Source organism: Crocodylus siamensis, chromosome 3, assembly GCF_052110815.1.
Source record: "Crocodylus siamensis isolate JL-2025a chromosome 3, ASM5211081v1, whole genome shotgun sequence".
Lineage (NCBI taxonomy): Eukaryota > Metazoa > Chordata > Crocodylia > Crocodylidae > Crocodylus > Crocodylus siamensis.
In genome coordinates, this window is record NC_143397.1 from 188,716,017 (window position 1) to 188,731,083 (window position 15,067).

Here is a 15,067-nt window from a genome sequence, read left to right on the forward strand (position 1 = left end):
CATTGTGCAGTAGAGACTTATCCTTGCAGCCACGGATTCCACTAGCAAAGTAACTAAATGTACAATGGTGAATACTGCAACAGCTAAGACCTGAGCCCAAAGTAACCTGGGGGCCGCAGCTGGAGTGCTGCATCCAATTCCACACTTCAGAAAGGATGTGGAGAAGCTTGAGAGAGTCCAGAGAAGAGCCATGCACATGATTAGAGGACAAGAGAGCAGGCCTTATGAGGAGAGGCTGAGAGGCATGGGACTCTTCAGCCAGGAGAAGCGAAGGCTCAGGGGGGATTTGGTGGCAGCCTGTAAGTATATAAGGGGGGGTGTATCAGGAACTGGGACTCTGGATATCTTCAAGAAATGCTTGGATGCTTATCTTGCTGGGGTGATCTGAGCCCAGCTGACTTCCTGCTGCTTGGGCAGGGGGCCGGATCCGATGATCTTGCGAGGTCCCTTCCAGACCAAATGTCTATGAAACCTGTCCACACTGACAGAACAAGTCAATAGCAAAGCTAGGAACAGAGTCTTGGCCTCAGCTCTTAACAGCTTGGTCAGAATCCCTGCACAGGTAGCTTTAAATTCTATGCTCCCCATAGAATCACAGTGTGCTTTGTAATCCAGTGAGGTCCCATCCTGTGAAACAGTTCATTTTTAAAGTTAAAAATAAGGCTGCACTCTGATCTTCAATATCTCTGTGTGAATGAAAAAACCAAAGTTGAGGTTTTTTCAGGTACCAAAAGGCTGAAACAAAAAAGAACATTCATCATGGCTTTTTGTAAAAACTACTCTGTAATTAAAAAAGCATAAAAAATAATTAGACCAATCATACTTTCATCATCTATAACAATTTTGGCATACAGAAAAGCTGTTTTAGGAGAAAAGTTATATGTACTGTTCAGTGTTGCTTCTGAACCAATAATAATTATATAGGTTAGAACTAAAGGGCAATTTTTGCATAAGTAGTCCCAACTATAACTTACTGTAAAATAATGGGCAGATTATTTGCATATTAATGAAGTAAAATCATCCAGTCTTTAAGGACACCTTGTACAAATTGGAAATCATGCTATTTTCACAATTTTGTGATTTGCGTAATTTATCTTTAAAATAGCCTGAAAATTCTCCCCTTTACTATCCTGGATTGATTACAATAATGCTGTCAAAGGAGGGATTTAAAAACCAACTTTCTTTTCACAAATTCAGATTCCTCAACGCGGTTTCATAAATTGTTCAGCAAAGCATGCGTAGGCTGACCTTTATAAAAGGGTTCATATATTCATGAATATAAGCAGACCCATTTAAGTGGAGCAAAATATCATGGTATTTATGCCTCTCTTCTGAAACAACATAATATAGCATTATTGAAAGTTTGAAAGCTTCTGTCTACTCACATGGGTGAGGGAAGAAGATGCCTACAGCAGAGGGGCCCCCAGCAGTTTTACTACTGCTTTGTCTCTCCTCCCCATAAGGACACTGAAGCCCCTACTCAAAAGGCGCTTTGAGCCTTTTGGAGTTAGAATGAGATGAGCCAAGAAACAAGCCATAGTCCATGTCATGCTCCTCACATCTGCAGAGATAGCTTCATGAAAGTAAAAGGCGTTCCAGGAAAATACTGGACTAAACTAAAGTATCTTTGCACATCCTCAGTCCTAGAACCACACTCTAGATCTGTTTCATAGATTTCATAGTTTTCTAGGGTCGGAAGGGACCTAGTAGATCATCGGATCCAACCCCCTGCTCCAGGCAGGAAAGAGTGCTGGAGTTAAGTAAACCCAGCCAGATACCTGTCTAATCTCTTCTTGAACACCTCCAAGGTAGGGAAAAGCATCGCCTCCCTTGGAAGTCCATTCCATATTTTGGCAACCCTTACTGTAAAAAAATTCTTCCTTATGTCCAATCTAAATCTATTCTCCTTCTGTTTGTGGCCATTATTTCTGGTAACTCCATGGAGTGCCCTGGTAAACAGAGTGTCCCCTATTCCCTGCAGACCCCCTCTGTTGAGTTTGTAGGCAGCCACAAGATCGCCTCTCAATCTTCTTTTGCAGAGGCTGAAGAGATTCGGGTCCCCCCGTCTGTCTTCATAGGATCTTACCTGCAGGCCTTCGACCATACAAGTAGCTCTCTTTTGAACCCTCTCAAGGTTATCCACATCCCTCGTGAAGTGTGGCACCCAAAACTGGACACAGTACTCCATTTGTGGCCTCACCAATGCCGCATAGAGGGAAATCATCACTTCCCTAGACCTGCTTCCCTTGCACCTGCTGATGCAAGAAAGAGTGTAGTTAGCTTTGCTTATTACTTCGTCACACTGGTGACACATGTTCATTTTTGCATCAAGATCTCTTTCCACTGTTGTGGTGCTCACAATGGTACCCCCCCAGTCTACAGGTGTGTTGGAGATCCTTTCTCCCCAGGTGCAGCACCTTGCATTTATCCTTGTTAAATTGCATCCTATTCTGATCCGCCCATTTCCCCAGTCTATCCAAATCCACCTGAATTTGCTCCCTGCCCTCCAGTGCATCTACTATACCCCATAGTTTAGTGTCATCTGCGAATCTGGACAAGGTGCTTTCAACACCTTCATCCAAATTGCTGATGAAGATATTAAATAGTACTGGTCCCAGGACAGCCTTGGGGGACACCATTGCCCACATCCCTCCAGAGAGAAACTGACCCATCCACCACCACTCTCTGAGTGCATCCCATAAGCTGGTTTTTCACCCACCTTACTGTGAGAAAATCCACATCACGGCTATTCAGTTTGCTTGTAAGAATTGGGTCCAACACTGTGTCAAAAGCCTTTTTAAAATCCAGGTTAATAATCTCTACTTCCACTCCTGCATCTAAGCACTTCATGACCTGGTCATAAAAAGAGACCAGGTTAGTCAGGCAGGATCTGCCTGCTATAAACCCATGCTGGCTGCCCCTTACCATTGTGTTACCCGCTGGCCCCCTGCAAATGTGATCCTTTATGATTTTTTTCTAAGGTCTTGCCAAGAATAGAGGTGATGCTAACTGGCCTATAATTACCCACGTCCTCCTTCCTCCCCTTCTTGCAAATAGGGACCATGTTGGCCCTTTTCCAGTCCTCTGGGACCTGTCCCAAATGCCACAAATGCTCAAGCAGTTGCGCCAGTGGTTTTGCTATGTCATTGGCCAATTCCTTGAGTACCCTTGGGTGAAGATCGTCAGGGCCCGCCGACTTAAATATGTCCAACCCCTTCACTAGGCCAGTGCTAACTGTTGGCAGATTGGTATTGCTCTCACTCTAGACTAAAGACTCATTGGGAGGTATATTTTTATCCAAGTCCAGGAAAACATTATCCAGCAAAGAAATTATTTAAGCGCTCTGCTTTTTCCATCCCATCAGTTACAAGTTATCCTAGTCCCTTCTGTAGTGGCCCTATGTTACCCTGCGCCTTCTTCCTGCTCCCTGTGTACTTAAAGAAGAACTTTTTGTTATCCTTAACCTTTGTTTCCAACTTGAGTTCTGTATCTGCTTTGGCCTTCCTCACTGCTTCCCTGCAAGTGCAAGCCAAGCAGGTATACTCCTCCTTGGTGGCTACCCCCTGCTTCCACAGCCTGTAAGCCTCTTTTCCCCTGGATTTCCCTGCTCAGCCAGGAAGGTTTTTTGGCTCTTTTGCCTCCCTGTGTACTGGGATGGTGTCCCTCTGTGCCTGTAGGATTAGTCCCTTGAGGAACTCCCACCCTTCTTCGACTCCCACCTCACAGATTTGATTACCCCTCAGTCCCATCCTAACCACTCTCCTGAGCTCATTGAAGTTGGCCTTCTGGAAGTTTAGCACTACTGCCCTACTAGTTATCTTTCCCACCTTACACCACTTAGTGAATCCTATCAACTGGTGGTCACTATCGCCTAGGTTACTTTGTACCTGTAGATCGCTCTCCAAGTCCTCCCCTGAGACCAGCATCAAGTCAAGTAAGGCATCTCCCCTAGTGGGATTGCACATCTCCTGTGTTAAATGCAGGTCCTGTATGCAGGTTAAGAACCTATGTGAATGGGCACACCTGGCCGACTGCTCCTCCCAGCAGATGTCTGGATAATTTAGGTCACCCATGACAACTGGGTCTTTTGAGCATACTGCCTTTGAGAGCTGTTTCGAGAATTGTAGGTCTAACCCTTCCTCCTGGTGTGGGGGTCTGTAGTATGCTTCCTAACGTATAAAGCAGTGCCCCCCACCTCTTTTCCTCAGTCTATCCTGCCTGTATAGTCTGTAGCATTCAATGCCCACTGCCCAGTCATGGGTAGGGTCCCACCAGGTTTCTGTTAAACCAGCCAGGTGGAGATCTTCATCTGCAAATAGGAGTGCAAGTTCCTCCTGCTTGTTACCCATATTCTAGCATTAGTATAGAGACGCCTAAGCCCCCTGATAGGCGCCCTCAGTATTCCCCTGTCCTAATTCTTAGTGGGCCCCTTAGAACCTACCTGATCATTTCCAGCATGCAGTTCGTGGCTTGTCTTACCCAATCTTGTCCTGAACTCGGCATCCCCATCCCCCATCGAAGCCTGTTCTAACAGGGCGGGGGGGGGGGGAATATTGCTATTGCCCACCAAGAAGAGAATTCCTTATAGAATATACATTTCAGTGAAGCTAAAAACTTAGCTAATAGTTAAACTAGGCCTGGTATCATAAAGGCAAGAGTGGGCACTGTTGAGGTAAAGCAAAAGTAGGATTTTAGGACAGAAATGTTTAGATTTTTTTTTTAAAACCACAGCTGAGGAGTTTTAGACATAATAGGTCCATACATGAGCAGGGAGGCTGCTCCAACATGCTGTAATTTCAGCGCGTCAGAGCAGACTCAGTTAATTGAGTGGCAATTACCATGCTCCAGCAGCCTCCCACGTCTCATGTATCAATGTCCCCATACTTCAAAATAGTGGTGGGGGTGCTTTATCTAAAGCTCATTTGACTCCTGGACTCAACTCCTGGAGCATGTGTATAAAAGCCCAACATGTTTGTTTACCACTGCAGGCTGTATTACTATCTTTTTTACTTTCAGTATTGATTTATATTTCATGTGCAGAGATTTAAGTCAGTTAATATGTATATAATTGTTTATAACATATATTATACGTATAATGTTTATTATGCATATTTATGTATAATATGTAGATTTGATATGATAGGCCATTAAGTAATTACCATTAAGTAATGGGAAAAAATAGTATAGAAATCTCCATGTCTCTGACTTAAATGCAAGCTGGAACTCTGTCAGTCACTTATCACTGCTTCAATTGCCTGATTAACTCTACTCTTTAAAGGTGATTTTTTTCTGGCTTGTTACTTATTGCTTTTTCTATAACTATATTGAAACTATTACTGAACATTTAACATTTGTTTCATAAAAATTTTCTTGAATATCAGGATTGCTGCTCTTAAGTTTTTCAGGACCCAAAAATTAAAATTTTTCATCGGAGCCAACATTAGCCAAAGCCAATAAGATAGCCATGTAAATAATTTTTTTAAAAAAAGAAAATAATCAAATGACCATCAGAGTACAGTGTGCTCCTGCCTGCCCTGTTTCCAACACTCTAATCCCCAGAGACAAGAAGCAGGATGCATAATAAAGTTGAAAACAGTTCTACAATAGTCTGGGGTTTTTCAGTGCCACGGAAATGCTAATTTGCTATTATGATAAGGGGTTCCAGAATACAAACCAAGGATAGGGATCATTCTTCTTTAATTGACAAATTATTTTACTGATCCAGCAACTGTAATGGACTATATATTGCTTCTATGCATTGCACTCTTTCTGATATGTGCTTTCCATGAGCTTGACAAACACTGCTGTAAAGTATTGGCCATGGACAATGTGTTTCCACTGACAGATTCTTTCCACAACTAACAAACAGATATTACAGGAATATAGATGTTGATTTCAAGCTATATTACAAGCTTAGCCAACATTACTTAGCATCGACTGTTTAGTTCCATCCCTTTTATTTACAGGTTATAAAAATCTATTCACCTTTACTTGCCCCCAAAACGTAAAATAATATGGAGAATTCCATTAACAAAATATCTTCATAAACTTCATAACTTCAAAAATTAGTTAAAGGTTGCTAAGTGACAACTACCTTCATATCTATCACATCATATGCAAGGACAAAGCCCTGAAAAGCTAAGAAATTAATAGGTAAGGCAAACATAAATCTCACATAACCCACACAATGAATGAAAAACCCATTACTTACATCAATAAAGAAATGAACATTTTATCACAACCGAGGAACCTTAACTCTGCGTTAAACTGATCTTTTCATCAATCATCTCAAGGATAAATTCAGCATGAAAGATTTCTGAAAAAAGCATTATAAAAATAAATGGGACAATTTTATAATGGGCTACTACAAACATGCATACGTATATAATTTTACCAATACTGTACATTTGATCTTGTTCCCAAGAAGAGCCCATTTGTGTTTTTCCAGAAATGTTGCTGTCAATGGATAAATATAATGTACTTGCTGCAATAAACTGGCAACATTTGCCTGAAAATGCTCCTATGATAAGCGGGGGGTGTTTTGTTTTGGTTTTTTGCTGACTCGCTATTGCAGGCTTGCCGTTACCCATCCAGATTTAAGAAAGATGGGAATACCTCTCTGAACTCTGGAGATCTAGGGTGAGTAGCACATGTGGAAGAACCCTAGGATCAGCACAGTGTAAGAAGAAGGCTTGAGCTGGGTTTTGTTCTCATTAACTGTTCAGTTCCTTTGGTAAATTAAAGTAAGCCACAGGAAGGAGGTAAGTCTTAGCCTGGAACAACTTGTGCACACTATGTTTTGGAACAGCATGGAGGAACTGCTTGCTTACAATAATATATCCTAATTAACTGTATTCATTAAAGGAAAACATTTAGATACCAACATTAAAATAACTAGAATAAGAACCCCTAGACCAAATTTAGATAGATGCATTGTGATGTACATTTATCTATTCTTGATGTTTTTACCTGTGATTTATCTATAATGTTAGTAACACACTTAGATTTATTCTGATCAGCGTACTGTTTAGAATGTCCTTAAATATTCATTGTCTTGCTTTTTACTGTGTGGGTTTTGTAAATTATGAGAGAGTTAATCCTATTCTCACTTTATAACCTTAGCTGCTTTTTCAAGCAAATCCAGATATTCTATGAAAAAAAAACATTCTGCATTTTCTCCTGGAAAGGAAGCCTACATGGATTCTGGATTTCCACCTCCTGTCACACTATGAAATATACTGGGGAAAAGTTAACAAAAATATAGAATCCCTCGTCATCCTGCTTTTTAAAAATTAAGTTAGTTACTTAAAAGGTCTCAGTTCAATTAACTGGGTTTAAGACCTGCCTGCATCTTAAACAGGATAAAAAAGTATCTGTTAGTTTATGTCTAGGTTCTCTGAAGGATTTAGCATGGATTAGGTTGGCTTCACTCAGAAGATCAATGTGTGAGTCCTGTTTTTGAATGCCAAAGAAATCTCTTCCTCATAAAGTTTCTAGATATTAGTCAGAACATATGATTCTGAAAATTGGTTGTCTTCTCTTACAGGTGACTATCCTTATTCATGCCACTAAATCAATTGTACATGCAGAGACATTGATTATATACAGCATCTAAGTATATTCCTAATTTTAAGCACATGAGCAGATGTGTTCAGGTATCACAACATGCTAATTATTTAAGTATCACAAAGCTTGCTATGGGATTAGCATATAGGCTCACTAACCAAGTGAGGACGTCTTTTAAACTAGGTTCAATGGAGGATGGAGGCAGAAGAAGGATGACCTAAATAAGAGCCAAGAAAGAAGAAATAATATGGGGAGTCTTAAAAGGTTGTAGAGGGAAATTAGCAGAGCAGTTAGCTAGCCATCTAAGATGCTTATATGATAACGCAGGAAGTTTGAATATGAATAAACAGAAATAGTTGTAAGTCTTGGTAACTAGATGAAATTATGACTAGCTGGGATCACTGAAATTTGCTGGGATAGTTCATTTGGTTGGAATATTATTGTGGCTAGGTAAAATTTGTTCAGGCAGATCCTGCCGTGCTGATCAGCAGCTGTTTTTGCTGGCCCAGTTCCATTCTCCAACCCCTACTCACTCCTCAGTTATGCTACTGTGTTCAGCAAGGACAGGCAAAGTAAAAAGGAGGCTTATTGCTTTATATATAAAAGATGCATACACTGTTTTGAGGTACAGCATGAAATAAGAGGTAGATATGTTCAAAATCTCTGGCTTAAGGGAAAAGAGGAAAGCAGCAAAGGTGATATCAAAGCATGTGTCTACTATAGGCTGTTAAACCAGAAGGAGGGGAAAGAATTTCTTTTTAAATAAATAGCCAAAGTATCCAGGACCTAATACTTATGGGGGGCTGTGTTTATCTCCCAGGAGGGTAAAATAGCAATACCAAGACAGTCAAGCAAGTTTTTGGTACAGATGGTAGAAAAAAAACACCCAGGAAGCTCTTTTTGATTTGCGGCTTACTTAGTAAGGTAGAATTGGTTGAGAATATGAAAGTGGAAGGTATTTTGGGTGACAGTGGGCACATCTGCACATGACACTAAATTGCCGTCGCAACACACTACAGCAACATAGCATTGGCAGGCACAAACTGTGATGCCACAGCTACGTCACCATAGCAATGAGCTCCCTTAGTATAGCGCACTGCTACAATGATATAGCAGCTAAAAATAACTGTGCGCCACTAGCACAGTGCAGTACAGGCTGTTCCAAAAGGAAGTACTAAATGATAGCACAGTAACAACAGCGCTGTAGGGGCACATGTAGGTGCACCAAGTGATCATTACATGATGGAGTTCATCATACCATAGGAAGGAAAGGAAAAGAGTAGCTGAATAAACATATTGGACTTTAGAAAAACAGATTTTCAGAAACACAGAACTGGTGGGAAGAATCCCATGGGAAGCAAGTCAGAAAGAAAAGGAAACAGTATAGTTTTCTCCTTAAAGAAATATGCTAATATGCTACTGCACAGTAGTATGAAGCTACAGTGCCATTAACCTCCTAAAAACCCATGTGCCAGCACTACTGTGCAGTAGTGTGAGTTACTGCACGCTCATTTTGTACTTGGTTATCCAAGCACTAAACAGAATGCACAGTAACAGCAGCACATTAATGAATGTGTAGACACACCCACCTCAACTTTAGCAAGACATCAATGGTCACCAGTGGCTCAGCATCTAACTGAAAGTCAGAGATCAAGTAGAGTTTTCCAGTGATCTGTCCTTGTTCACTAATGTAGCCTTTTTCAATCTATGGGTTGCAACCCAAAAGTGGATCACAAAAAGGTGTTAAAGGGTCACAGGGATGTTTGAGGGAAACACTGCAAGGCTGCACTGAGACAGCACCCAGTGGAGAGGGTGGCATGGTAAGAACACAGGAGGGCAGTGTAAAGCAGCAGGAATGGGATGGAAGGTGCTAGATGCAGCAGCTAGAGAGAAAGTGGGGAGAGAGAGAGAGAAAGAGACTTTGTGGGTCAGGGACCAGGAGGATGTGGATCATGGCAAGCTGACAGTTATGCTAATGGGTCCCAGTATGGAAAAGGTTGAGAACTACTTCACTAGTGCACTAGTGTTTAATATTGTTCAATGACTTGAAAGATGAAACTGAGTACACCTTTACTAAAGTTGCAGATAATATAAAGTGGGATGGGGTATTAGGAATAGATATGCTTATGATTCAAAACAGCCTTGACAAATTGTGAAATTGTCCAAAATTTATCGGATGAAAGTCAGTAAGAACAAGAGCCAATCCTGTACAAGATCCAAGTCCTGCCCTCCCTTCTGCTCTTCTATTTGTAAGAACAACAGTAAGAACAAGAGCCAAGTCCTTCACAAATAGAAGTAGCAGAAGGTAGGGCAGGATGGCACCTTTGGGTATTTATACAGGTGCTCTGGGAGTTTGGGGGAGGGGTTCTTTAATTAGAGCAGCTCCAAGAGCCACTCTAATGAAAGCGCCTGGACCATCATGTGTATCTGTGTCCCCACACTGAAAAATAGCAGCAGGGAATCTGCTGTAGCACAGTAATTACCGCACTCCAGTAGACTCAATTACAGTACAGACTCTGATGTACTGTAATTACAGCGCATCAGAGCAACCTTCTTGCACTTGTTTAGGCCTCAGAGACTAACAAGTCCAGAGGCAAGAGCTTTCATATGCAACAATGTACTTCATCAGATGAGTTTGGACAAAGGAATGGACTCATTTATACAAAAGTAGTATGAGCTCCTTCAGGACCCAGGGCAGGGGAGGGGAGGGGAGGGAAAGGGCTGTTACTGCTGCTGCTGCTACTGACACTGCTGCTCTACCTCCATATATTACTGGCTGCATCTGCTATGGCAAGGACCTCTTTGGAACAAATTGCCTAGAAAGGTTGGGAAATCTCTATCACTGAAAGTTTTTAATATCATGGAAAACAAACACTGAGCTAGAATGTGTTAGATATGATCCTGGCTTGAATGCAGGGCATAGATGACCTCCTGAGGTCCCCTTCAGCCCTATAATTCTATGAAACCTCAGCTTCCACATCATCAGAAAATTCTCTTTTACCTCATAGTCTGTTTGCATACAGTGTTCAGTTATAAGCCCTTGCTTTGCAAAATAATGCCATGCTCTGCTGGATTCTCCTCATACTTTCCAAGGTTTTGGGAAATAGCACCTAACAGTGACAGCATGTCCTGGCCATGGGGCTCCTGAGCTCATTCCACCCACTTACTCACACTCATACACTCCAAACCTAGAGATGTGATGATGCTCCAGGGGCATCACTAGTTGCTGCATTCAATCATGTAAAGACTGAGTTCTTGAAAGAAATTGTAGGGGAATCTCCCCAGAACAGTCTCACTTCTACAGTTCCTGTTTTGGACACACTGCTGCTATAGTGTAAGCATACCCAGAGTAGCTGGTTCTACCCCTACTGTGTGTCCTTCAGATTAATCTATAGGACATAAGAGTCAAAATGAACTCCAAGTAATCCAGCCCACCAGATTGTATCATACAGGTAAAAGGGTTCACCAAGGGTCTGGAAATTTGGTGGCAGGGAAACAGTGGCACTGTTAATTGCTGTGGCTCTGGAAGCTGTGGCAATTAATGCTGCCCCCAGTCCCTCACTGCCAAATTTCTGAACACAAAGTGAGTCCTGTGGACCAGATGACACAGCCCTATGTGTTTAATCACACTGGTGCCCAGGGTCACTTTTTTGCCCTATGGGGTCAGGCCAACTCTCAGGATCTCAATATTGCACTGTTGGACAGGAGGGTGTGATACAATTGCGCATATACAAACACACAAATCAATTAGGTGCATACACACATACTCTACCAGCTCAGGCATATATGCATCAAAACCAAACTAGGCACATGCATAACTATCACCAATTCAAGCATATACACCCCAAAAGTTAGACAAAAATCAATTGTCCATACCCACACACTCAGTAAACATACACAGATCACTAATTCATATATTATGCACACAGTGACATATATATCTATATATCGATATATACACACACACACCCCCCACCTGCACATGCACACACGTAAGTTCCTAACTTGGATGATACAGTATGTATGTGTGTGCTTGGGGGAAAGTTAAGGTGAGAGAGAGAGAGTGAACATGTAGGGAGTGAAAGTTATGAGAACCAGGATTAGAACCAGTAGACTAGAGAGAAGCTGGCTGAGGGACTGAGGCTTGGAGTTACTTAAGGTAGATTGGGGCTGAAAACTGAGGCAGATAGTTGAGGTATTGGTGGGGTGCAGATAAGTGGTGGCAAGGAGGAGACAGCCAGCAAAGAGAAAGAGGCAGAAACCTGGGAGCTTGGGGCTGGAAACTGAGGCTGGCAGCATAGAGATTGGGGGGGGAGTGGGGCAGATAAATGGTGAAAGGGAGGAAACAGTCAGGAAACAGACAAAAACCCAACTTGGGGGTCGAAAATTACAGGTTTATTAAACAGACAACACACTACACAGCCCCATGAAGTTATTGGTTCCCACACACACACTCACAATGGCAGCAGGAGAAAGAGATTCAGTAGAAGGGTTGGAGTCCAGGTAGGGAAGAGAAGCAAAGTCCAAGTCCTTGGCTGAAGAGGGGGTGGGGGTGATAGCTACCTATCGCTACCCTAGGGTGCAAAGGGGTCTTTGTCCAGGTGTTCTTTCTGAGCATGTGCAGCCTTGGCACAATTGTGGGTTGCCTCATCTTTTGTTTCTTGAATGCTGAGGGTGGTTCCAATGGCTGGGTCATTGGTCCAGGTATTGGTTTTGATGGTTCAGTCATTCAGAGGGAGCTATTTTTAGACCTACTGCCATTGTCTCTCAAGCATCCTCATTCATCCCCATTCATTCAGGAATCAAGTTACATAGGAGGGGTACTATGAGTCATAGGTTACACAACTGGGCATGGGGATAAGATGGAGGCTTGACATTACAAGATGAAAACTTGACATGACTTATACTAACTTATATATATAGGCCTAAAACAGTAATCATACAATATCAAAGTAGTAAAAAATCAGTATAAATATAATAATTATCACTTATAAAACAGTGAATATCTATATCAAAATAGCAGGGCACTTATTTGCAAAGAGGGGAGAGAAAAATAAAACTACTACCAAAAATAAAATGTTAAAGCTTATCCTACATCTTAGCTTACTTATACCTATGTATAGGGAATAGAGAAGGAGAGACAAAGTCAGAAATGGTTAGGGAAGGGGAGGGAATGCATTTTAAAAGAAAAAAAAAGAAAAACTGGGGGGGGGAGTTTGCTACAACTCCACAGCTAGACCCAATCCAAAGAGCCAGGCTGGCACACCAAATTCCACCTGTGGGCTGACCCCATGCTGGATCTGGGCCTTGACCCTTCCCATGGACTAAGCCCACAACATTTTTTAGCCGTAGAGCTGGAAAGTTGATCACCGCTAGTCTAGAATACCTCACATGAGGAAGACAGTAGACAAAGTACAACACTATGGAGATTTGGGGTTGCAGTGCAGCCTAGTATAGAGTGTCTTAAGCTTGATCAGGTTGAGAGTGCTTCATCCCCACAGTAGCCTGGAGTCCAGATGTCACAAAATTGGTATAAAGCTGCCTTTGCTTCAGCTTCCACTTGGTTTGCACTTATCTCAAGGGATGCACAGAATTTAGCCTAGCATCTGTATTCATATACATTGCTTTTCCTTTAGGGTTAGGTAAACGCTGAAGGAAGTTCCAGAAACAAGGACAGTCAGAGGAGCCCTTTACTGCATAATCCCAGCCTGTTCAAAGTCAGGGGCTTGTGTAGCTGAGTGGCAGTGAAAGGATCTCCACATGGTTCCTTTGTGCACCAATGTTTCTCTTAGAGAAAGACATCCCTCTCAGAGAGAAACATCTGGGTCTATCCAACATTTGAAAGCTCTCATTGAAAAATAATGGTGTAAATTGTAATCTTGATGTTAATAGATCTATGAAAATTTACGCTAAAGTATATGGAAAACACGAAAGCATGGCAACCAGTCTCTATCATTGCCAATCATAAAACAGTTTAGGTAAGAGAAATATGGCTTAAATATGAGGAAATGTGAAGAAAAATTATTGCTTAAATGTGAGGAAAATAACGTCTTAAATATGAGGAAAATATTACCTTGTCTGTGGGTGCGTCTACATGTGCATTTACTGCACAATAACTTACTGCGGAGTAAGTGGTTTTTAGGTCAGGTAAGTGGTTTTTAGGTCGGTATACATGCAGCTATTAAAGCACAGTAATGCTATGTGTGGACTGACTTGAGTCTAAAGCTAGTCCCAAGTCAGTCCACACACACAGAGTTATACTGTGCAGTCAGGTGTGTACACGTGCATTATTGTGTAGTAACTAATTGGGCATAAATTTGATACCTGCATGATGCAGGTATCAAATTTACACCCGAGTCAGCATAAGTCACCATAGTTACTGCACAGTGTGGGCGTACACATGTAGACACAGACCCATACTGTGAAGTAATTTTTGGTTATTGCACAGTAACCTAAATTACTGAGCAGTAAATGTGCATCTGTAGATGCACCCTGTCTGTGGCAAGGTAGAAGGGGAAGTAAATAATGGCAATCCATCCATGTCATAAAAATAATCAAGAACCTCTGTAAACAGAAACCCAGGATGTTTCCACTCTCTGTACAGAAGTAGCCTTTATTGGGAATAATTTGGCCTGTAGTTGTCCATGTGGTTGGCTTCTGTCATTCATTTAGTGCCCTGCGATTCATATTATTTGAGGATTTATCTTACCTTCTTTTTATCATTCATTTTATCATATAGCCTTTACTTTCTACAGAAATCAAACAACCTTCTTTAACTAATTAAAGATATGTTTTAAGCCAGAGTTCAGAATCATTTGAACAGTTGTTTGGTTATACATTTTCTCTGTAGTGTTATTGTTTCTAAGTATCCACTCTCCAGTGCAGATCTTTTACCTCAGATCTTTCCACATTTCCTCATTGTCTGCTGTTTGTTAATTCATTCTCCATTTTTTTCCCCAAGGCACTGTAGTATATTGCACATTAGTTATGACTTCTGTTTCCCAGCCACATCTTACAAAAAAAAAATGTGATTTCTCTAGTTCCACCCAAATTCCTAAGTTGACTGCCCATTTTCCCCACACTTTCCCTCAAAGTTTTTTTTTCATATCTTCAAGACTGATCCTGCTTTCACTTAAGACAGTGGTAAAATTCCCATTGGCTTCAGTGGAATACCCTCAGGCTATTATACTGTCACCATTTGTAATCATGTGTTCAACAACTAATTCTATATTATGCTAAATTTTGTTTGCTCATGTACACTACTGCCAGATTTTCCTGTTATTCTCACTTTCTAAATTGGCTCTTTTTATTCAGAAGGAGAAGGGGGACAGCTTCTTTTCTAGTTCTAGTCTACCTTCTATACCCAAAAGTTGCCTTCCAATTAATTTAGGTACTTTAATTACCCATTTGATTGTATTTATTGTTTGCCAGCTATCTCTGTAATTAAACCCTGTGTTATAAAAATGCTGCATTACAGTCTAGAAAATCACAAATAATCTGT